The sequence below is a fragment of the Canis lupus genome, chromosome 23 (assembly GCF_011100685.1).
Source record: "Canis lupus familiaris isolate Mischka breed German Shepherd chromosome 23, alternate assembly UU_Cfam_GSD_1.0, whole genome shotgun sequence".
NCBI classification, from domain to species: Eukaryota; Metazoa; Chordata; class Mammalia; order Carnivora; family Canidae; genus Canis; species Canis lupus.
In genome coordinates, this window is record NC_049244.1 from 34189593 (window position 1) to 34214452 (window position 24860).

The 24860-nt window shown below is 41.0% G+C and overlaps 2 long non-coding RNA genes across 7 annotated transcripts in view; one reads left to right on the forward strand and one right to left on the reverse strand.

Annotated features, from left to right (window-relative positions):
• LOC111091952 overlaps nt 1–413 on the forward strand; it is a 54829-nt gene extending 54416 nt beyond the window's left edge. For all 5 annotated transcript variants that reach the window (XR_005377068.1, XR_005377067.1, XR_005377070.1 and 2 more), the window contains exon 3: nt 118–413. This is a non-coding gene — a long non-coding RNA (uncharacterized LOC111091952). The remainder of the gene's footprint in view (nt 1–117) is intronic.
• A 9431-nt stretch (nt 414–9844) lies between these two features.
• Nucleotides 9845–23782, reverse strand: LOC119877422. 2 transcript variants are annotated; one of them, XR_005376726.1, is made up of 4 exons: nt 20700–23782; nt 11943–12014; nt 11318–11415; nt 9845–11210 (listed from the first exon to the last, which is right to left on the reverse strand). It is a non-coding gene; the product is annotated as an uncharacterized LOC119877422 (long non-coding RNA). The 2 variants fall into 2 exon arrangements; XR_005376725.1 differs by having other exon boundaries at nt 9845–11415.
• Nucleotides 23783–24860: the final 1078 nt, after the last annotated feature.

Genomic DNA, 24860 nt, shown 5'->3' on the forward strand with positions numbered 1-24860 from the left:
ATATTAGAATAATATTATAGGACACATTCTAAAGTAAGATATACATTTCTATATAAAAGGGTATTTTGCATTTGTAAGATGTTCCCAATTTTCAGTGGCTCCTTATCATCCAAATAGGTGCCACTTCATTAAAGGAAGGAGTGGAAGCCCAGGCTGGAATAGCCCCCAACCGTTCCCCGGTGAGATGAATCAAACCTCCCACTGAGGACAACAGGCTCCAGTACATATTCGCTTTTCCAAATAAAGGCTCTGGAGAACGTCTCCCCAAAGAACACAGAGTGCACAGTGCTGTTTTGTAGGTCAAGGAGAAAGCCCTAAGGTATATATATATTTTTAAAAAGGTAGTTACCAAAGGAAGTGGATAAATTGAAATTGCTGCATAGAAAACACTTGGTCACTGCAGCTTGAATATTAGCGACCTGGTAAGGAATGGAAAGAAGATAATTCACTGTCCTTAAACAATTTAGAGAATCATGAATATGAGAGAACATTAGCACATCTCACTTCTCTGGCCATGCTTTGTGCCATGGGCCATCTATTCTGGATCCTTTAAGAGCTTGGACCTTGAAAACAAAACTTTCTATCAAAGGTACTTTTTAAAATATTATTTCTCTGGATTTAATTGCCATGACTCCAGCCCCCCCCCCCCCCCGCCTCCCTCTTTCCTCTGACATACAGGAGAAGGAGTAGAGGAGCACTTAAGAGTGGGGGGATGTAAAGAAACTTCCATAAATTCATTCATTGTTTTGCTCACTCACCTCTGAAGCATTTATCCAGGGTCCTATGCTGGGGGAGATGGAGATGGCCTAGTTATAGTCACTGGTCTCAGTTGTTCCCTGTCTAGAAGAGAAGTCATGCAAGCAACTCACATTCACCATAGAATGATTGAGCTCATTCCTGGGCACGGTGGGGACATCTTGAAAAGGGATGTCTTGACTACCTTGGTGGAGTCGAGGGAGGCTTCCAGAAAGGTGTAGTTGGGCTACGAATTGAAGAACAAGTGGAGGTTGTCAGCATTCTCCATGACAGCCCCCTAGCCACCTGTCCACCTAAAGGGAGCTTCTGGCTTTCTGGCCCACTGTGTGGAGGGGAATCCTACATCTGAGCTTATGTGAGGTGAACTGAACATATCAGAATACATTGAGCTGGAACAGGGAAAGGGAGACCAGGCATCTTTAACTATTAGGCCCTATTGATGCTGTGTTTAGGGGCTGATGGGGTTTTCAAAGGTCTTCCAAAGTGTTTGAATAAATGTCCCCAATTTGAGATTAAAGCAAAAATCTGCAAAATAAGAATTAATATATGCTTAATTTATATAATTTACACATTATTATGCCTTTATACAGAATTTATAGAAAATTATAGATTTACATAATGCATCATTATGTCACCCAGCCTACAGTGCATGCTGAGTGCAGTATGAAGCTGTGATGAAGCTGTGCTGTGGACCCCAGGCCCGCTGCTAAAAGCTGGAGGCATCTGTGGGCCAGGAGACCTAAGACCTAGTATATGAGCTCAGCTCTCTATTCAGTAATTATGTGACTTTGGACAACTTATTAACCTCTCTGAAGACCACCTTTTTTCTTTTGACCAGCAGGGATAATGCTGTCCACCTGCCTGCCTCATAGGGTGGTTGTGAAGCAACCAGATGACAGATGCTCATGTACTTTGTAAACTGCAAAGCCCCATACAAACTCAAGCCGTCTTGTGTGACCCAGACTTCGGCAGGCAGGCGGTTCTGCTCACAGCCAACCTCTGATGGATGTCCAGACTTCCCTGTCCACAGTTTCATCTCCCCTAATGTGGAGGGAGCAACACAGAGGACAGTTATTCTGGACTCAATCCTGACTGATGAGGGAGAATGGGTTGGCGGTGTGGAATAGATACATAGGGCTTTCCAGTTCACAAAGTGTTTCACATGCATCATTGCACTTGGTTTTCCCAGTATCCCTAAGAGGAAATTGAGGCTTGCTCGTCATCTTACATTCGTAAGCTGAGGAGCCATGACTCTTAACCCAGGCTTCCTGATTCCGTATCTTGTGCCTATTCCCAAGTGACCTTGCGCCTTGGGAGTTCATGAAAGGGAATATCCAGACAAGGTCATGGATTGAGGAAAACCATCTCAACCTATGGGTCCAGGGACTTATAGGTTACTTTCTTTTTAATGGGGGCATGGGGAAGGAGGAGGGTTAGGAAGGGTATTGCTGACAAACCTAAGTGAGGGACAGCTTAGCCTTCCTTCCTTGATGGGAGAGGATCCTTCTCTGGGGAAATAGAGAAGGAAGGTGAAGGAACCAAAGACTAGAACCTGAAGTATTATCATCAGTGGAGTGGACAGGGAACTGATGGCCTTTGGGGTCAGCCTTTTCCTGAGTTCAAATCTTGGAGCTCTCATAGCTGCATGCTGTAGGCAAGTCCCATTACCTCTTGGAGCCTCAATTTTTTTCATCTATAAAATAGAAATTAAAATAGTTTTCCCATGAGAAGTGAATAGGATAATAGATGTCAAGCTGCTAGTTCAGTGCCTGGCATATATCTGGTGTTCAATAAGGGAACTATGAATAATGTCCTCAAACGTTAGTGGTACTGAATCCAACAGCAGCCCTGCCCAGGAATCCAATGAGTTGCAGAAGGGAGGCCATGCTGCCAGGTGCATGATGACAGTGGTTCCAACATACCACACATTTCTTACCTCTTGACTCTGGCCTTTGCCATCTCAGAAAATTTTCTGAGAAGCAGTCTTTATTCCTTTTCTTTCCTCTGCATGCCCCAGAACACAGACTGTGTGCACAGTGACTGCTGCATGCTCTGTCTTTACATGACCACAACTGCCACCACAGTCAAGGTCTGTCGTCACGATGGTGTCCAGCATAGGGGCTAAGCACTTGGGCTTGAATCCTTGCCCTGATACTTACCAGCTGTGGAGCTTTAGGCAAGTAACTTAACCTCCTTGTTTCCCAGTTTCTTTATCTACAAGATGAGGTCACAGCAATGCCTACAACATACACCTGGGCCAGTTTTTTTTTTTTAAAGATTATTTATTTATTCATGAGAAAAACAGAGAGAGAGAGAGAGAGAGAGAGAGGCAGAGACACAGGCAGAGGGAGAAGCAGGCTCCATGCAGGAAGCCTGATGCAGGACTTGATCCTGGGACTCCAGGATCATGCCCTGGGCCGAAGGCAGGTGCAAAACCATTGAGCCACCCAGGCATCCCCTGGGCCAGTTCTTAAATGAGTTAAGACAGGTGAGACACTTAACATGGTGTCTGACCTACAGATACATACTTAAATATTAGCTGTTACTGTTGCTGTAGTTTAATGACTGATTTTTCTGTTCCTGGTTTCTCTCTCCCACAATTTATCAAGCCCACATTAACTGGAATAATCTTCAAACACTGGCTTCTGTACCATATCCTTTCACCTGAAACTCTCGAGTGGTGGCCCACGTGCTGCCTTTAGATACAATGAGAGACTGCTCATCTGGCAGGCAAAATCTCCCGCTGCCCTCCCACTCCACCATCTCAATCATCTCATTTCCCAGCACCAAGACTTCCCATGAACTCCCCTCAGGCTCTCTCCTGAAAGCCCAATGCCACTGACTGAAAGGAATATTCCCAGTGCTTCATATTTGGCTCAGAGTTACCTAGGAGGAAGGTCCTCCTTCTCTCTCTCGATGGGCAAGTTTAGCCAAGTCTGTGGCTTCAGTAGCTTTCCCTTCCTATGGACTTAAAGCAAATCTCTCTTTCTCTGGTTGATTTTTTTGTTAGTTTTGTGACTTCCACCATTAATGATTTATTCTTTTGAGTTTAAGTATTGTTCCTTCTCCAGGATCCTCTTTTAAAATGCAAGTAATTGGGGTGCCTGGGTGGCTCAGTCAGTTAAGCCACTGTCTTCAGCTCAGGTCATGACCTTGGGGGTCCTGGAATTGAGTCCCAGGATTGAGTTCCTCATGATCTCAGTTGGGGTCTAGGATCAAGCCCAGCTTTGGGCTCCTTGCTCAGCGGGGAGTCTGCTTCTCAGGCTCCTTCTACCCCTTTTCCCTGCTCATGGTCTCTCTTGCAGTCTTTCTCCCAAATAAATAAATAAAATCTTCTAAAAAACTAAAATGCAAGTAATTGTTGAAGTCCTGATTAACTCTTTACATACTCTGGGAAAAAGGAGTTAAGCAGTTAACACCTTAGTTATAGTCGATCCTATCTTTGGGCACTGGAGTCTATGCAGAGAAGGCACTGAAGTGGAGGTGCAAGGGTGAACATGGAGGAAGGGAGGACAGGCATGAATTGCCCCACTTTGTTTCAGAATGGTCTGAGCTGGGCATGGGGAGAGAATGGATAAAGAGGAAAACTCGAAAAGCTATTGTCTATAAGGGGATGAAAGGGAAATGGTTGTTAAGACTGTTAGATTGAATTAGATGCTTTAGGGAATCACACAATCTCAAGTTTATTTATTTTTTTAAAAAGATTTTATTTATTCATGAGAGACACAGAGAGAGAGAGGAGAGAGAGGCAGAGACACAGGCAGAGGCTCCATGCAGGGAGCCCGATGTGGGACTCAATCCCAGGTCTCCAGGATCACACTCTGGGCTGAAGGCGGCGCTAAACTGCTGAGCCACCTGAGCTGCCCCCAATCCCAAGTTTAAACCCAAAGATAACACTTGGACAGACTAAGGCTTTAAAGAAGCAGTCTTCTCTGCAAATGCTAGATCCCTTTGAATCAAAGAGAAAATCCTATAAAAATCTACTAGGTCTCATTCCTAGTTTGTCCTAAATAAATAATCAGAGATGTGATCAAAGATTTATATATGTGTGTACTATATAAATTAGTTTTATATCATTGTAATATTAAAAAATAGCTTTAAAAACCTAAAAATATCCTGTTGAGTAAGAAACTATTTCAATGAAATATTGAATAGACTATCTTTACATTGAAATATTTCACATTCATTAAACTCAGACTTTAAAGAATATTTAATGATGGGGAAATGCTAATGGCATAGCATGAATTATGTTATGATATAATAGGATATATCCTAAGAAATTAGGATATACTATTTAAGCAGTAAGTATTATAGGTGAGAGTGATGCCTGTAACTTGCTCCCAATTTTCCCATGAAAAACTTGATCTCTAAGAAATATAAAGCTGTCAAAGTATGCAAGATCAGCTTAGCAAACTGTTATTACATAAATGCAAAAAATGGAAATATTTTATTCAGATATAACATTAAACTATTGCCAATTCTAAGCTCCTACAACTATATGCATTCAATGTTCATGGAAAAAGGATTGGAAGGAAATACAGGAAAATGTTAACCATGGTCATCTCTGAAAGGTAAAATGGGCGATTTCAATTTTCACCTTTAAAAATATTTTTCATATTTTATACAATGAACAAGTACCGCTTTGTAATTAAATTATTATTTTTTAATCTGCTGAGTTAAAGGTTATGTAACCTGGGGCTGTTTCCATCTTTGTTCCTGGCATGGGTTCAGTTTTTAATAAAAACACTAGTTCTTTTTTTTTTTTTTTTTAAGATTTTATTTATTTATTCATGAGAGACACAGAGAGAGAGAGAGAGAGGCAGAGGGAGAAGCAGGCTCCATGTAGGGAGCCCAATGTGGGACTCTATCCGGGGGTCTCCAGGATCATGCCCTGGGCTGAAGGCGGCGCTCAACATCTGAGTCACCCGGGCTGCCCAAACACTAGTTATTTCACCTGTGTCTGAGTGATGCTGGGCAACTGTTGTTCTTTTGGAATAATCTATAGGCATGTGTAACCTGTTCTTAGTTTTGGAGTTAGGGAGAAACTTCCTACCTGCTCTCTCTGACTCAGGAAACCCTGGAGCCATGTCTTTGTCACAGCAATGTGTTAAACAGCCTAAAAGGCTTTGCAAACACATAGGTCACTTTCCAAACCAGGAAGGCCCTGCCAGGAGGTGTCTCCTCCCAGGACAAAACTGTTTTCTTAACTAAATCCAGGAATAGAATAGCAAGACCTCTGGTTCTAAGGACTCTTTGCTCAAATTTATGTCTTATCTAATAATACTCAGGCAAAAGTACTCGTGTGTGTGTGTGTGTGTGTGTGTGTGTGTGTTTTAAACTGGGTATCAGTATCCTGAACTATAATCAAATTAATTTGTAGAGAAATCCCCACCCCCATCCTGTCACATTCCTCAGTGACTCTTTGTGGCTTTGGACATGCTTTCAAACTCCTTATCTTAGTATATTGGCTCTCCCTAACACCCAGTCTGGTTTCCAACATCTTTAGCCTCCTCTTTCTACCAATCTCAGGAAAAAACAGAATTCTTTATATTTCTTCAGCTACACTAGGCTGTTTTGTGCCTCTGGGCCTCTACATGTGATACTTCCTTTGCATAACACACCATATTTCTTTTTTTTTTAATCTCTTATTTGACTTTAAAACTTAGTTCAGGTATTACTAGCTCAGGAAGGTTTTCTTCGGTCATCCCTCATCCTCCATACTGCTAAGGATGGAGGCTTACACTTCAGTCCAATGTTTCCTGATGGTGAGCCTCTTGAGGGCAAAGATGGTGCCTTCCTTATCTCTGAACACAGGCCCCCTGAAGGCACTTGGCCCACAGCAGTCCATCGAGAGATACTTGTTGAATAAAGGGATAGTTAAAGGTATAGATGTGCAGCCATTCTTTGGACAAGGCAAGCAGAAAGCTGAGCTGACCTCTCGTCATTCTTCCAACTCTTAATGCACTGTGCTATCCCCATCCTTAGGGAATCAGCCTGGTCAGCAGAAACTCCACGCAGATTCAGCAGACCATTGTAGGGTCCTGGACCCCAGCTTCTGGTCTCAGGAAGGTGAAGGTGAAGAACCAGCACTTGCCCAGTTTTTTTCTGAAGATTTTAGGAGACAAGGATGATAGAGTCTCCCTCAAGAAGCTTCCTCATGTGAGGTACTTCCCTACACTTATGTTGAGAGGAGGGCTCCTTTCACTTCCCAAACACATTCTGGGCTTTGTAGAGAACTTGCCTCAGGATTGACCTTTTTCCTTTCTCAGGTAGCTTTTGTAGATATCACAGGGACTCCTGGGAAAGGCTGGGCCTGCACTGACCCTTCCTTCCATTGACTTAGGGAGCTAAAGAGTGCTGCAAAGTCAGGTGTGGTCTTTGCCTGTCTGGCTTCCTCTGCAAGGGAACTCCTACAACAGGCCAAGGACCGAGCAGCCTGGGGCCTGGGCTACCTGGGCAAGAGCTCCTGCTGCAGCCCTGGGGCCTTGGCTACCTGGGCAAGAGCTCCTGCTGCAGCGTAGTAGGAGAGAGGCAGAGAGGGAGGGAGGGAGAAGCCAGAATAACAGAGATATGTTCTACATGGCCCACTTTCCACAGACGCCAGGCACAGCAACTCTTTCAAATCAGGGCCTGCCCTTGGCTGTGCTCCAAGCAGGCTTCAGGCCCAACGAGTGTGCAGCCCCGATGATGCCAGAAACTCCCTGAGTGAGCTCCTGGTGCAGAGTTCTTGCTCCCATGCACCCCTCGCCCCGCCCCCAGCCCCCTCCCAGCCCCCTCCCACCCTCCTGCTCCCCCTGTCGCATAGCAGCAAATCCTCCCCGTGCAGGCTTGATTCTAATTGCAGGAACATCTGTTTCCATAATGGCTAGCAAGCGCATTGTTGTCCTGTGTGTTATTCAGGCCACTACAAGCACCTCTTATCACAACGCCTTGCCAGAACATGACACAGAATCTGTCAAATTTCATTTCTTAGTCCCTCAAATCCCTATGTAAGTATTTATTCCTGCAGTAAGCTCCGAGCTCCGGCTGCTTGGCCCTCCTCCCTTGACTCGGCTCGCTCTCCCTCTGTCTCCGGCTCTCTCCCTGCTGGATCCCCCCCTCTGCCTCTCTCCCTCTCTCTCTTCCTCTCTCTCTCTCTTGCTCGCTCTCTCTTTTTCTCCTTTTATTCTCCCCCTTTCTGTTTGCTAAACGTTTTGACAGAAGTGCCCGATGCTGGCAGCTATTGACTGAAAAGGGGTAGCTGCCAGGCGCTCTTGATGGATGGGCTCATTTTCCAGCCTGCAGCTAGTCTCACTGAAGCATCCGTGTCATTTGTAATGTCAGCCAACAAAATGTAATCAAACATTCCAGCAGTTTAATCACTGAGGGCTGCTCAAGAGATGATTGTAGTGTCAATATAATGCTATTTCATTATCTGTTTGTATTTTATATTGACAGTGTCAGATAAACAGTGTGGAAAATTAAGATTAAAAATATGGTAATTTCATTTCAATCACCCAGCTACAGTTGCTGGCCCATTATGCGATTGATTACTTGTGAATTAAATTTTGGGCTGAATGTAAAGTTTAATCTTCTTTCTTCTCTGCAATTCAGTTCCCCAAAGGCCTCTTAGTAAGTAAGTACCCATTCCATTTGATCTTTAATGAAAACTAATGGCCCGAATGGATTGTGTAAATCAGCCAGCCTGTGTGTGGAGCTGACAGTGTTTTCTTCCACCTCTCAAAACCTGCTTTTAATTCTCTCTTCAAATAAGAAAGAGGGGGGAGAAGTGTTTTAATAGCTGTAATCCACACCTCAGTCAAAATTTCCGCTTGCAAACTTTATTATTCTTTCTATGGGGATCAGGTGGCTCGATCCATCTTTCCCTTCCTCCTTCCCCTCCTCCTCTTGTGACATCCCTGGATGGTAATCCTAATGGTTTCCATGATTATTATGGTTGCTGGAGTATGTAACTCCTGTTGACATCACTTGGGCAAGCTCACCTTGTTAGTCTTGTGTGGTGACCAGGGGCTGCATCAAACCTAGAATCCTGATTGGCGGCTCTGACATGTGCCTACAAAGTTGCCCAGTCTCCTAGAGTTGCCTATCCCTGAGTTCCTAAGAGCTAGGAAAGGAAAGGGGCAGGCCTGAAAGCTTCCTGCCTCCCTGACATATCAACTCCCCAGGTTCTGGAAGAAAGGGACACTCCTTTCTCACGCTCATTGAGGTGACAATGTTTTAAAGGCTGCTAGGAAATAGGACATGAAGCTGGGGCATAATGATACTTTGGTAGTATTTACCTACAGAAAGTGAAGCCATCTTCCATTAAAAGTGAAGTTGATTCTATTTCGTTCCTTGTATGAACATGTGTTAAGTACCGTGCAGCCTCTTGAGGTCATCCCTCAAGAAAGACCACCTGTTCCAACCATGAGCTAACGAGTCACACCTTGGCAGGAGCTCTCCATGCCAGACAGTTCCCTCTCTGGTAGCCTTGTGGTTCTGATGGCTGGGTAGGAGAAGGATGTGGTATAGACATGAGGATGAGCTCCATGGTGGTGAATGCTAATAAACAATAAGAACCTTTACTGAGGAGGGTGCCACATAAAAGGAAACCTATATGCCAACATTTAGAAACTGATGGAGCTTTAAGGCAGAGCCATTCAATGATCTGCAAGAGACCTAAAGGAAAACAAACAGAGACAACAAAATAAAAAACCCCAATAGGCAAGTAGAGACGCCTCCTGGAATGTTTCACAAGGGAACAATCAAAGTTAAAAAGTGCCTGCTCAGGCTAAAGGTGGGAACCAGGGGACAGAGTAACACTTGATGACTGAATGCATCATCCTGAAGGACTTGGGAGGGAAGTGGCAAAGATAATGGAAGAGAAAGAATAACTATCAGGGCCTTGATTAAAGAAAGGAGCAAAAGGAAGAACAAAAATCATGATGTTGGACACAGATCTTTGAGGCAACAAGGAAAGCAGATGGAGATATACCCATTAAGGGAGAAACCCTCTGGATAGACAAGTTTGTTAAAGGCAAAAGGGGGAAGAGGCAAGTGAAAAACAGTATCCTGAGGTACAGAGCCAGCATATAATAAGTCCCAGTGTTTATTAGTGAACAAATGAATGAGTTTAGAAGAAGCTTCTCTATGATTAAATACTTATAGGGATATTGTTTTGGCTTGTTTGATGTTAGGAAAGGAATAGCAAAAATATATAGCTTGTAAACACCGTTTACAATGAAAATAACCGATGACTTCTCCTTTCTTGAAGGAAGATGTTAAAAAACAGCCATCTTTTGAAGAAAGATGGGAGAGTTCCCGCGTTTGGGAGAAAATGGCTTCTTTCAAAGCTATATTTCACAGAGTACCCAGGGCTTGGCTTTGAATTAAGCTTAAACCCAGTGCGAGTTTGTGTCATTATCAAGAAGAGCACACTGCAGTGTTTGTGACCTGTCATCCCCAGGACTGACTTAGCCCCTCAGCTATTCGCATGTGTTCAGGAGTGCTGTTAGCCCCAATTTTTAAAAATTTGCATTTATCTTCAATTTTTTTTCCTTGACAGATATTTAAAAGTTAAAGCAAGAATACCCTTTCCAAAACTATAAGTCTTTGAGCCATGTGCCAGCATCAAGATATTTCCTCCATCAGTGGTGTGGTTTTGTTTTGTGTTGCCAAGATCAGGAACAAAATCGCATTTTCACAAATACCTCTCTCGTTTTGGTGCCCAACTTCACTGCTCACAGATCACATTGAAGTTAAAGATGCCTTCGATGAGTTTCCTCTGTGATTCCAAACTGCTTCCATGAGGTCTTCTGTTGTGGAAACACCTCTAGAAATGCCTCTTCAATGATGAGGGAAAGAGCAGAAACTGTTAGCCATAAAACTGAGGGACAGGACACTGCACTTGTATGAAGCTTTCAGCAGATCAGCACTAGTTGCCCTTGGGACTTGGTGTAGAGATGCACAACTCTTCTTTAGAGAGCTTTAGTTTTCAGATATGAAGGAGCATAAATAGAGATTGTGCTGTTGGTGAGGGCTGCCAGGAGGAACATGACCTGTAGGCATAGGGCAGTGACAGGGACATCATAGATGCCTCTTTGAAGCAATTCCAGTACTTTTAGAAATAGAAAAATATTGGAATTGGGACTATAGGTAGCTAAAAATCCATCAAGATTTGTTGGGTGCGCATTTTAATCATTTCTCTTTTGAGGATAATGCTCCTTTAATTGTTATATGTTTGGTTAGCAGTTGAAACATGATACAGATGTCCAATTCCACCTGCCTTGCTTTCTATAGAATACTGGTTGGCTGCACATTAGCATCACTTGGTCAGATTTTAAATATACCAATATCAGATAGTCCATTCTAGACTAATTAAATGATGATTTCTGAGGGTAGTACATGGCAGACCTATGTCTTAAAAAGGTTTTCAGGTGCTGATGAGCAATTAGGGTCCAGTAGTCAGTGTCATGCTGTTGAAGGAGACAATGGCATAAGTAAATAAAGTATAAGGAGGGAATAAACTAAATGGTAAATAAAGTTCCCCACAGATTTCACATTTTCCTCTAGAATGGCACACCAGAAGCATCGCTGGTATTCTCTTCTTTCCTGGTTCTTTCCATTCTTTGCTGGATGAGATGCCAAAGGTGACTGGCACAATGGACACTATGTATAGATCTGTTGAAAATTGATAGGTATGTGACTTAATGAGTATTAAAATGGCCTAAAGATGGGTTGAGCTGAGAGAGATTGAGGTAAATGGAATGAAGTTGGATAAAAACTATCTGAATCACCAGGACTTAAAAAAATAGAATATAATTCCATCTTTGCAAAATATATTATTAGGTTTCTGGTAAGTTTAAATTCAAATTATTTCCATAGACAAACCCTTTTCATACAGTTAAACCAAATATTACACCATTAGATAAGCTCAAAGTAATGATAGCTTCCCAACAATAGTATTTTAGAGTCATGGCAACCCAGAGTTATTCAGTGTGCCCACTGTGTACCGAAGAATGTTCTACTAGGAATACAGAAAAGAATTTAACTAGAAGAAGACAGATAAGAAGTAAAAATTAAGGTGTCTGTAACTTTCAGCTGTTCTGGAAGTCTAAGCCACTTTCTAGTGGAGGTTAGTGAGAGGTTGCCAGGTACTGCAAGAGAAGGGGAGGGCCTTGATTTCCTTATCATTACATCATACTCACCAATGCTTTATCTTTGTTGCAGTACAAAGGACTTTGCAAATTTAGTTGACTCGTCACTTTTCCCAGCATTTCCTTGAATAAGAAAATTTAAAAATTAAAATATATACATGGCATGACTCCTCCCCAACTTTTACAAAATAACTCTATATTTTGAGGTGCTTTGGGCATTATATTTTTTACATTTAGCAATTTTGTTATTGTTAATATATGTAGTAAATTTACCACCTAATTTACTTATTGGTGTACTTGCACTGGATTGTATCTATGTTTTCTTGCCAATTATTCACTGTTTGATTCACTGAGAGAGGTGGCAGGTTGTTGAGGCCTGGCACTTGCTCCTCTTTCCCTGGCTGGATGTTTTGGGCCTTCACCTGTCCAGCACTAGTGAGTATGAGGAGGCAGGCTGAGATGATGAAATACGCATCAGGGAACTCTGTTCTCTGTTAGGTAGCCATGCTGGCTAAAACAATTTGGCTTATTTATGAATTTCTGTTGTCCAAGCTGGCCACTGCCACTCCTCCTGAAGCTGGTTCCTGGCCCTTTTTCTCTCTCCTTCCCTCTCTCTCTCTCTCTCTCTTTTTTTCAATAGGCCTAAAATGTCTAATCTTGACCCTAATTTTGGAGGTGCTGTAGCTGCATGAACCACTAGGATCCTGTTGCCAGCTCTTGTGTCTCTGGCTGGCCTGGCCTGCTGTGAGCCAAACTGGAGCAAGGCCTAGGGCAGGAAGAGATCATTTCCTTGTTTCCCTGATCCTGGCAGCACCAGGCCTGGCAGGTTCTTACTGGGAAAGTGAACAACTGAGGAGGGGGAAAAATATGGGAGACACATGTCAGAAAGTTCTATTTTTTTTCTACTGTAGTTTGTGCCTTGAAAACCAGTCTTGAGAGGCATCCAAACCCTCTGAGATGAAAACTCACATTATTTTGCATGTCCTAGTGATGGGGGTAGGGGTAGTGGGAGGTAGGGAATTAATATTTTGGATCAGTCAGCTCCTTGCTTGTCCAGGTGTCTTTGGAAACCACCTCTTGTCAAGGAAAGGAACAAATAAAAAGGAAGAAAGTAGGGGGTGGGGGAGGGAGAAACAGAAACAGAGAAAGGCCTTTGCTGAGCCCATGCCTTTGTGCACCGCATTCAAACTGATTTGTACCCTTTGTAGTCTTAATTATTTGTGAGAGCGGGATAACAGGAGTACCCAGCTCACCCATTATTTCCTGCATAAAAAAAGGCACACAGAAGCCGCTGATCATTTTTGAATTAGCAAACATGATACTAAAAAAAAAAAAAAGCATAAAAAAATTCATTAATACCATCAGGGATTAGGAGGCTGATTAAAGTGTAGCTGTTAGCGTATGCAAATGAGCGATAGGCATTTATCGGGGCCTGTGCAAGCTGTCTCGGAGCTGTAAAGCCCATGTATGTTTTTCAGCTGATTAAAATAGTTTTAAGTTCTGGAGAATTTTTTTTTTTTTTTTTTTTTTTGTAGGGAATTTAAAAAAGAGACCATCATCTCTACTTTCCCTTTTGGCAAAATTTCTCTAAAGTATACTCCAACCATTCCACTTGACTGCACTCTCTCTTGCAGCCTCGTATCCTTTGAGTGATGAGGATGCTGCATCCCAGTTACAACAAGCTGAGCCCTATTCCATGTTTCTTTCTCTAGGAGTTTTCCAGAACTCTTGTGGCAAGCCAAATGGGTCTCTTAACAATGGCCCAAGAGGCTGCCAGGACTCCAGGTTTTCCCCCAAGATGACCATCTCTCCTCCCCAGGTTAAAGGTGAATGAAAAGGTATTTTTCACTCAAGTGCTCCCATACAGCAGAGGAGTCTACACTTGCTCACTCCAGAGTCTTAGTTCTGTGAAGCAAGGAAGGGTGGAGTGAGTGAGAAAGTGAGGGCTGGCAGATTAGGAAAGATAGATACTAACAGACATAGATGAGAGCTGGGTGGTCCTGGCTGCCCTTGGCTTTGAAGCAAAAGCCTTGTGATGATAAGAAAGGAGAGAGGGACTTCTCTACTTTGGGTCCAAATCCAAATCCCATTTTTAAGACTTTCTATTAGCATTGAAGAGAATTATTTTCACTTCCAGGACTACAGAGGACCACCTACTGACTAATGGCCTATGGATAATAGTCATAATCATTATTGTTGCTTATTAAGCAATGACAATGTGCTAGGCACTGTCATAAAGTCTTTTCATGTTTAATCTCATTTGATCCCCACTGCAAATATAGGAGGTAAGACAGATCCTATTCTCTATGAGGAATAAAATAAATCCAGAATTTGACCCCTTCTTAGTGTCTATACTGCTAGCTTACTGGTTTAAGCCACTACCTTCTCTAATTTGGGTCCTGCAGTATTTTTCCCAACTAGCTTCTTGCTTCTATCATGCTTCTCCCATCTGTCTAGTCTATTCCAAGGATAGTAGCCAGAGGGATACTTTTAGTATACAGTCACATCATGTCATCCCTCCACTCAAAACTCTCAGCAATTCTTTCCACACAGAGTAAAGGCCAAAGTCTTTTCGGTGACCCACATGGCTGCACAATCTGCCCTCTTACTTCTCTCATCTTATTTTTAATATCTCCCTTACCACACTCCAGCTATGATTGGGTTTTTCAAACGCTCCAGACATGTTCCTATCTTGCTTGACTTTTTCTTTCTTCTGTAGCAGTTAGTTCTCCTGATACAGTTTGTATTTATTATGTTTATTGTCTATTGAACTCAGCTAGACTATAAACTCTTGGAGGGAAGGGAATTTGTCTGTTTTATTCACCAGTGTATCCCACATATCTAGATTATGTATTTATCATATGCTCAATAGTTACTTGTTGATTTAAAGAACTCCAAAGTATTTTGTAACAATTCTCATAAATAATAAAATGTATGGTAAAGTTAAGAGGCCAGGGACCATGTCTTTCTTGATTATGACACTATCCCTATGACACTTAGACTATGGTAAACAATAAATAAATATTCACTTAGTAAATAAATAATTGGGGCTAAACGTGGCAAATGATATTTCTCTGGAAAAATATCCATTTTTCAGTTTGATCACACATTTAAAAATAAGTAAGGCCAGCCAGTTATATGTAAAGAATGATTCTTTTTAGATCCAAATATTTATTTAAAACTTTGTTTTTTTAGCCTGACAGGTTTTCCCTGAAAAGTGTTTTCATTCTCTATTTTGAGCTGAATGAGAACCATCCGAGCTTTGTTTGGGGTGAGTAGTCTTTAAGACTCAAGATTATATGAGAAGCAAAATCAGAGTAAGTGCTAGTCCCATAATTTCCTGAGGGGCCCTGAGCCCAAGCCCAGGTTCTGAGAGAAGTGGCTCTTTGTTTTGCTACCTCAGAAGTCCATCTTCCTATCTTCTGAGGAGCTTCAATGTGAAGTCTAGGAAGAAGACTTCCCTGGCTCAGTGAGCCATGGCCCAAGGAATAATCTATCTGGCAGATGGAAATAAACTAGAGTCTGTTGAAACATCAAACAAAGGAGTTGATTTATTGAGCATTAACTTTGTTGCCCAGTAGTAGCTGTGGGAGTGAGGAATGGCAATGATTTGGTCTTCACGCTTTAAAATGTTGTTCCTGAATTCAGGCAGGCTCACAGGACACCTGAGCCAATGTGAAAGCTGGCCCAAGGAGAGGGAGGGGCATCAGTAAAGGGTTAGGAGGTGGCCTTTGAAGGAAAGGATAGATTAAAGTCTTCTGTGTTGGGGAGCCATTGCACAGAGCAGGAAAGAGGAGAGAAGAATGATGAGTAAAATGGTTAGTGTGTTGGAGTAGAGACTGGAAATCAAGTTAGAAGGGTAAATGTAAAAAAAAAAAAAAAAAAAAAAAAAAAAAGAAGGGTAAATATAAGTCATTTGGTAGAAGACCTGAACGTCATGCAAAGTGTTGCAGGTTTTGTTCTATGGGTAATAGGGATCTCCTGAAGCACGGTCAGGAATGGTGAGGAAAGGAAGGCATCTGTCTCATGTGCAAAATTTAAGAGGGTGGCAAAATCCTCAGTAATCGAGATAAATAATACCTTAATGAAATATTTTAAAAACCCTAAATCAACAAACTAAAGCCATACTTTTTGTAAATCAAGTTTTACCTGAATGAAGAGTTTGAGTTGGAGAATGGCATGCTGAAAGGTTCCCATTTGGGAAAGTTTATCAGGTGGTGGAGAGCTCATCTGGGAAGACTGGTTTGAAACCAGGTCCTGCCTCTGCCTCAGTGGAAGGAGAAACAGTAGGTGCTGGGACAGCAAGTGGTTCAGGAGATGTCCTTCATCTGGCTCCTAGCCTATCTTGCTGTTTTTTTTTCCCTATCTTTCTGGTGTCTACATTCTGCTGTTGTCCCCAGAGATGCTAAGACTATCAGAATTAACTAGGAGACAGGTATGTAAACCATTACCCAAATCAGAACAAAATAAGGGCTGTAAGAGATACATCAAATACTGTGGAGGAGTTGACTGATTCCAGTTGTAATGCTTCTAGAAGGTGGTGGCAACTAAACTGGGCTTTGAAACATGATCTGATTTGGTTCCAATTCTAGCTCTGTCACTTACTAGCTTTGTTATTTTGGGTAGGTCATTTGACTTTTTCGAACCGTATTTTCTATATCTGTAAAATAGGTATAATAATATTTTCCTCACAGGGCTGTCATGAAGTTTACTTGAGATATTTTAGTATAGTACTGTTGAGGATTGTTATTATTAGTAATATTTCACAATTCAGTCACGGCATTGTTCATTTGTCAAGTAAAAGATAGTTCTGTGAGTAAAGATAGCACTGGAAACTCTAGTTTTCTTGAATGAAGTACAGCCATTGTTAAGTAGTAGAAAGGTTTGAGCAAAAGCCAGAGTGATTTTTAATGTTATGTTTCTCAATTTGATGAATCTGTAGATCAATTATTACATGCTTATCGAATACCTGTTATTTGTAAACTAGGCATTGTGACTGACCCAGAGAAATACGAGACATAGCCTCTATTCCCAGTGAGCCTAGAATTTAGTAGGTAAGATTTGATATATTGGACATGCAATGTTTTGCAGTCTCATATGCATTTTTTTCCCCTAGTATCTGGATTTTTCTGTGGGAAACCACAGAAAACCACACTCTCTGTCCAAAACAGTGTATATTGTGTTAGAACCAATATCAGTCCAAGTCCTGGGTAGACCTTTGGCTCAGTCTCAGCCAATCAGTGCATTGCCTTTCCCCAGCCACCGTGACTGGTTCAGGGATGGGCACATGACCCAATTAAAGCCAATGGGACTCAATGAGAATTTTGCTGCTCCTGCTGTTTTTTTCACTTAACTCGAACCCAAGAAGAGGTAAGACTGAAGCTGTACTAAGCATCTTGCCACTACAGAGAAAAGCCATTCCAAAATGGAATCCAACTGCAGAGCCATGAGAAGGTAAGAGAGAAAAATATCTTAGTGATTATTTGAGCCACAGAGCCACACCATATTTGAACTCATATTTTTTTCAGTTATTGGACCAACAAATTCCCTTCTTGCCTAAGCCAATTTGGATTCAATGTTCTGTTTCTTGTGACACCAAAAGCATCGTAACGAATGCAGTTAATGCTATTTCATGACAAGGTTTATCACCAAAAAATAAACAAATCCCCTTTTCCCTCCCCAAATAAAATACTGATAAATAACAAACAGAAATTTATCATAGTTGGCTAATGAGCAGTGTGGCTACAACAACGATTGTGAGTGAAGGGGGAGGTCTCTATTCCAGGAATTGGTGGCTGCAGGTGCAGCTCCTCTCACGTTATCTTCCTCTGCAGCTCCCATTGACTCTTGTAACTGGCATGAAGGGCTGACATTCAGCTTTGGGAACCAGGTGGTTGGTCACATAGGCTTATACCAGCTCTCAAGTGCTATTCCTTACCAGTGGGAAAGACATTGATCCAGACTGTCTAGAGTGATGGACAATCCAAACATAATTTAAAGTTGGCTTAAAATAGAGTCTTATGAGATGGTGAAACTGCAATAAGTTTTACCCAGTCTCCACCATTCCTGACTTCTCTATGTATATCCTGTTCCCAACCGCTATTAGCATATGTTGTTTACATAAGCCTCATGCATAGCTCCCTAGTATTCTTCAGCAAACTACACAGAAAGAGCAAAAGACCTTGAAAAATATATACTCCACCTCTTTGACTTGCTCCCAATGAGGGGACTTCTGGTTCTATTCAGCACAAATACCTAAATTACTAATTCATACTAAGGACAAAATATAGCCATTGGCCTATGACAAACTTAACATTTATAAGATACCAATATATATCACCTTGAAAAGCCTTATGAGGTACTTCTGTATCTCATCTTCATTTTAAGATTGCTCACACAGGTTTGTGTATTAGTTTTATCCTCTTTTTCAAATCAGAGATAATGGTGGTGTTGTGTTTAATTAGTGTGTCTTCCTTTCCTGCTTATTGCCTGGATGTTATCTATTTTTCATAATTTGGTGAATTAAATACCAGAAAAACACATTTCTCTATCACTATTCTTATGGATTATATCTTGTTAGTACCACTGATTAGCTGTGTTGTTTCAGAATGGCCAAATCTCTTGTTCACATTTTTATTTGTCTCCTTTTAGAGATTGTCTGCATTATACAAATTGCATCTTTTTAGCAAAAGTATAGTAGGTACAGGATGGAATTATTGACCCAGGGAAAGGAATTGATAGCAAATACCTTTTCTGATAATAGGGCTCATATGAATAGTCAGCATGTTGGTACAACTGAGCCTAGCATCATTCCAGAGCATACTCTTCGAAAATTGAATGAATTTTTGTTTATGGCAAACCTACTGTCTTTTTGTCAGTACTTATATAGCAGGTGAATTTGAACCTGTTTTGGTTTTAAAATGTCAAGAGAAACTATCATGAATGTTTTGTCAAGATATTTGATATCAGTTCCCTTCCTTCGGCCAATAGTTCTGTTCCTACACCTTACTATATACTTACTAAAAAGACGTATTGTTTGTATGATGTATACCATGTCTAAAGGGTGACAAATAAGGATGTGAACAAGAGATTTGGCTGTTTTGAGCTAGCACAACTAGTGAAGCCTGCTTTGCCTGAGGTGAAGGCTGAGGCTCCCACATTTGCTGGCCATGACAAATCGAAATGAGAGAACCTGTCCTTTGTGTCCAATTCAGTGGCATAGATTAAGACCTAGCCATAAACCAGCACTGGTTTCTGCTCCTGATGACACCATTATCATTTTTAAACTTATCATTTATTCATTAAAGCAGCCCCAGAGCTTATGGGGTTGTTGACAGAACATAAATACAAACATAAAAATAAATCACAATTGAAGTTCTTTAGAGCTGCCTGGGACTTCAAGGTCAACTGGTCCAATCCCCTGTTGAAGTGATGTAGTCATCAGATTCTTTACTTCTGTCCCAAGTCTTCATTTCTAAAGTCTTCTCTGAGATGAAAGACCTCCATGAAGGGCTCACTAGGTTTTATTCTTTTATCTGGCTCAAGATATAATGTGTCTTAAGTTTGCCTTGAGTAATATTAGTTAAGTAAAGTTAAGTTGGCTGATGTTTGTCACACCTCAGCTGAGACGTCTCTGTTTTAGGCTGTGGACATGCCTTCCTGTAGACCTTACATCCTCTGGTCTTTTCAGGCCCAGGTTGAATATGATGACTTCTCCTTAACTCTCTTCCTACATTGAGTTTGCTAGCTCTCTGGTTATTGATGTCACCTAGCTCGGCACCTTTTCCAAAATATCCATGCTTACCTTTAATTGATATGTAATGCTGGGTAAAATGATAGCATATCGCTGTTTTAAATAGTAAGATAAAAATCCTTTCATGCATACACACCTTAACACACACATATGAATATTCCTTCATATTACATAATCTTGCACACATTACTTCTCTGAGCTTCAATTATTTTCTGTAAAATGATGGGCTGGACTAAATGGGATCTATGAACCTTTCATGGATGGGTTCTGATAGATGAAGACTAAACACTTACACTCTCAAAGTGAATATAGAAAGTAATTGTACTCAGATATTCCCTGACAAATTGAACCATTTGAGTAGGATGGAAGAAAAAAGATTTGTTATAAATCTCTTCCCTAGAAGCAATTTGCCTGTGTACAGGCTGTACCTGATTTCTACTCTTTTAGGATGCCTTACTTATAGACCTTGGATGTGCTTAATTGGTAAAATAAAAGCTCCTAATGAGCTGGATAGCATGTTAATGAATGGTCTCCTTTAAGTACTTTAAAACTGGAAGCTTGATTGTAGTTCCTGCTGCCAATGTTATCTTTAGTGCAATTCATTTCTCTTTGCTCATTTTTTCTACCTATAAAAGTGCCCATGGTATTTTACAGTAAGTTTGTAAACCAAATGATGTACTACATTTGAGTTCAACCACATGTATAGTTCTGAAAGCTTTGAGGTACCTGGATGACTCAATAAGTTAAGCATTTGACTCTTGGTTTCAGCTCAGGCCATGATATCAGGGTTTTGAGATCGACCCCTGCATCAGGCTCTTTGCTCAGCACAGAGTCTGCTTGAGATTCTCTCCCTTTCTCTTTGCCCCTCCCCTCACTCATTCTCTCTCTCAAATAAATAAATAAATAAATAAATAAATAAATAAATAAACAAAATCTTTAAGAAAAGGAGAAAAACTTTGTAGGTCAGTTTTTTACATGCATGTAGATATTCTGAACTAGACTATATCCTCTTGAAAGAAGTAGTTAAAGGGCCAGCATTCCCTTCTGACCTTTACCTTAGCATGTAGTAGGATTCAGTAAGGCTTGGTGAGAGGTTAGCAGTATACCAGAAACCTTTTTCCAGCATCAACCTTAAAAGAAAGAAAGAAACAAACAAGGTTTCTGATAAGGAGAGTTTTATCTCATTTTTAACTTTTTTCCCCACCTTTTTCCTATCAACAATCATGGTGAACAAACTTAACATTCTACAATGTTTAAAGGGAGAGAAAAAGGGGGAAACAAGATGGATAAGCTGCAGAGCAGCATTTATGAAATATAAATGAGTAGCACTTGTTCTTCCAGCAAATTCTAAGATGTGGTTTCCTAGCTATTTATATTTTGTGACTATAAAAAAGAATAAAGTTTTAGGGGGAAAATGAACAATGAGGTTATGGAAGATGCTTACAACATTATTTTCATTGTTCAAAAAAACAAAATCAGCCTAAGCTAAAATGTCTTGCTGATGTCCCTAAAATATTCCATCTTTGGACAGAACCATTAACTATTTTTAAAAAGCCAATAATCAATAAGTCTTAATTTGTTGCACTGACATTTGTGCAGGTTTCATCTAGATGAAATTAATTAGAAAGAAAATGGTTTCTCAGCGATTGGCGAGAGGAAGGGAGTCCGTGGCAAGATAAGTTTGACCCTGTGTCGTAGAAACATTTTAATGAGGTTAAGCTTCAGCATATTTGGATCTGGCTGCTTGTTGAGTGTGCACTGACATTTCTAATGGGCTACTAGAAGCTTCTGAAATGGTCCAATGACTTTGAAGGCATTTTGTGGGTCACTGAAGCTCTAGGTAAATAAATTGTAGTAAGACTGAATGAAATGTATATAGTTTGTGAAATGAACATCTGGGAGAAAGAGTTGTGAAAAATGATCTCACCAAGAATACGGCAGGCCTCCCTCCACATTTCTCAGCTGATATACTTTAGTTTCTGATGATCATTAATTGAAGTGACGTCAGATTCTAATTTGTTGGCACCAACAGACACCATTCCTGTATGCGGTGTCCTCTGCCCAGCCCTGCCTATGCTATTCACCATGGGAAACCAGGTTCTGAGAAGAGTAGGGAAGAGATATTCATCCCAGAGCTCTCAGGGGACAGCACTTGCTTTAATTGCTTTAGGAACCTTTTGTATCAATGAGACTAATGGAATTAGACAAGGAAAATACTAGCAAGACTTGATCAAATACATTGGATTTCCCCCTTGGCATATAATTAGGTCAAGAGGAGTGATTTAGAGTAAACCCAAGGTAATGGCTCATCATTAACCTAAGTCTCCAGAGTAGAGCATAAGGGCATGGACACTACAGTTTTTAGCTTTGAGGTTTCATGTCACTTGGAAGAAATGCTAAGCAGCCTGGCAGGTCAGTTCTGCTCAAATCCAGGGCCTGCAGAGAGGTGGTAGAGATTGAACTTGGGGAGATCTCTAATGTCAACATGACTACTCTCTTTTAAATGTCTCTTCTAATGTGGGGCTCTTTTTCCCTCCTTGTGTGACTTTGATTTTCCTCTTGGGCAGACTCAGAAGGTTACTTTCTGTTGGGCAAGGGCTTTCCCAGCAGTTAGAAGATGATGGCAGTCAAGTGGACAAGGAGGAGACAAGAAGACTAAAAAAAAGTTGTGTACAACATATGTTTATTAAAGTATCTGGGATTTATGTGGAGCTTAAAAGAGGGTGTGGGCATCAGCAGGATGTGTACTGCCTTTGAGTTGCCTTTGTTTAGAATAACAATGAGAGCAAACAATTATTTTGCAATCATATACCAATTGTATACCAAGTGCTGTTTTACATGCATTATTTAATGCTCACAGCAGCCCTACGAGACACTTTACAGAAAAGGAACTAAGGCACAGAGAATTTAAGGAGGTTACTGAAGGTCACAGAGTTGGCAAGTGGATTAAACCAGTCTGACTGCATTTTGCTCACCAATTACATCTGCTGTGAGTCATCCAAGTTGGCCTCACTGCTAGAGAACATCTTTCTGTAGTAGAGTATTGAAGGGGTGAATAATGGCTTCCGAGAGGGGATGGTAGATAAAATTGAATAAGAAAGTTAAAAAGAAAGAGTCCATAAAAATGAAAGGAAATCAACATTTTGGTGGTGACATATGACACCATGGAGAAAGGAGAATTTCTGCATCATTAGAGCTACACAAGTATGAGATTCTTCACACAGAGGGTGAATCTGTGTTTCTCGAGTCACATGGGGTGGGGGTGATAGGAATGCAGATAATCCCCCAGGAAAGAGGAGTATCTTGCAGGTTGGGAGAAGAAGGAAGGCAATGACATAGGCAACCAAGTATGGTTCAGTCAGAGGTGGGATGCCATCTGGGATCATAAACTTAAAACATGGCAAAATAGACTACAAGACTGAAAACACTCAGTTTTGCTGATTTGCATACCTTCTTCAAAAATATGGAGTTAGCATCCATTGTGTGTCAGGACTAGGGAGACAAAAGTAAATGAGATAGCAACTTTGCCTTCAAGGAGCTCAAGGTTGAAAGGACATAAAAGCAAATATTGCAGCAGAAGGAAACCTGTGATGGATACTAAAAACAGTAATAGAAATGTCACAGTTTAGACCTGTAAGAGAGGGTCAGCCCTATATGGAGTAGTGTTTTAAGTCTCAGAACAAGTAATATTACAAATGAAGAGAAGCACTAAGTAGAAGTAGGGAAGAAGGGAGAGATTTTGGGAAGAGAAAAGGAGAAATGGGGCTTCTAAATGATTTTCAGTTTTGGATACGAAGTTTAAAGTCTTGAGTAGAGAGAGAATTTTCTTCTTCCCTGTTAGTCTGTTAAAAGACAAGTTCATAGTCAGTGAAGAATAGATTATGGATGATATTCAAGAGAAGGATTTGTCTTCCTAACCTACCTAAGAACTCATGGATGATGACCAAGGACACATTCCAAGGCTGTATTTGATTAAAGACCCACAAGCTTGCTATAGAGCATTTTAGCCAGAGTAGATAGAAGAGAGAAACATAAGCTTAGGAAGTTGGGCACTTGGAAGGATGATGTGTATGATTTGTGAAGAAAAAGCATCATGGTTCACCTGCAGGAGTATATGATAGGGAATTGGATGTGGGATTTTAACTCAGGTTTTGTAATGAATAAATTACGTGACCTTAGATGACTGACTTCCCCCTCTGGATCTCAGTTTCGCTTCACTCTGTAAAATAAAGAGGTTGGAATGGATGGCCATTAAGTTTCTTTGTTTCCTTTTATTCTAATTCTCTGGGAAATGGGTCAGGAATAACGTAGCTTCCTAGGGTGTGGGCAAGAGATTATGTACAATAAAAAATAACATAGCATATAGTGCCCACACTATACCAAATACATTGTTCAATGAATTCATGAACTGCTTCAATTGGTAATAAGCCCTTTGTCCTTGAAAATATTTGAACAGAGGCTGGATTACCCCTGAAGAAAAGAATTGAGGAGGAGATGTGGTATTGAAAAGAAGTCTTCTCGTTTGTCTCTGGTGGGTTTCCTGGAGAGGTTTTTCTCTCATATTTCCAGTTAGAATGTAACCTAAACATGACTTTTGGAATTTTTACCATCTTTCTCTCTCCCTTTGAGTTCTTCATCTCTTTTGCCAGTTTCTTAGTTGCAAACTTCTTAGGACTTCACAAGTCTTTCAGCCTGTAATACCAAGAGTGCCCCACTCATGCTTTTTGGAACCAGTGGGGTGTTGAGCTGTCCCAGGGAAAACCAGACAACAGACTCCATGTAGGGAAAAGCTTTTTGTTCTAGAAAACTATTTCAGGACACCCAAGTGTCCTCTCTCAGCCAAGGCACATGAAGAGTCCCCAAAGTGGTGAGGTGGTATGAGGAAGCCACCTACACCTGCTTTCTTAAGAGGTTGCTCCTACCACATTTCTTGTATCACAAATCTGTACTCTGGGTTGCCTTTAGTTTTCAAAGGGTCATTTGGGAGTTTGTGCCTCTACATGGTGCACAGAAAGAATAGCTTCCATCCACTCGTGTGGGGCTGTTGCATTATTCCGCTGACTTTTTTTTTTCCCTGGGCTTGCCTGGGTAATGTTCTTCCCTTACAAATTTCATCTCACTGCACTGTGCATCGAAACGACGCAGTTATGGAGCGCACAGGGAAAAAAATTATAATGCCATTAAAAGTTATCATAAATTTCAGATCAGCATCACTT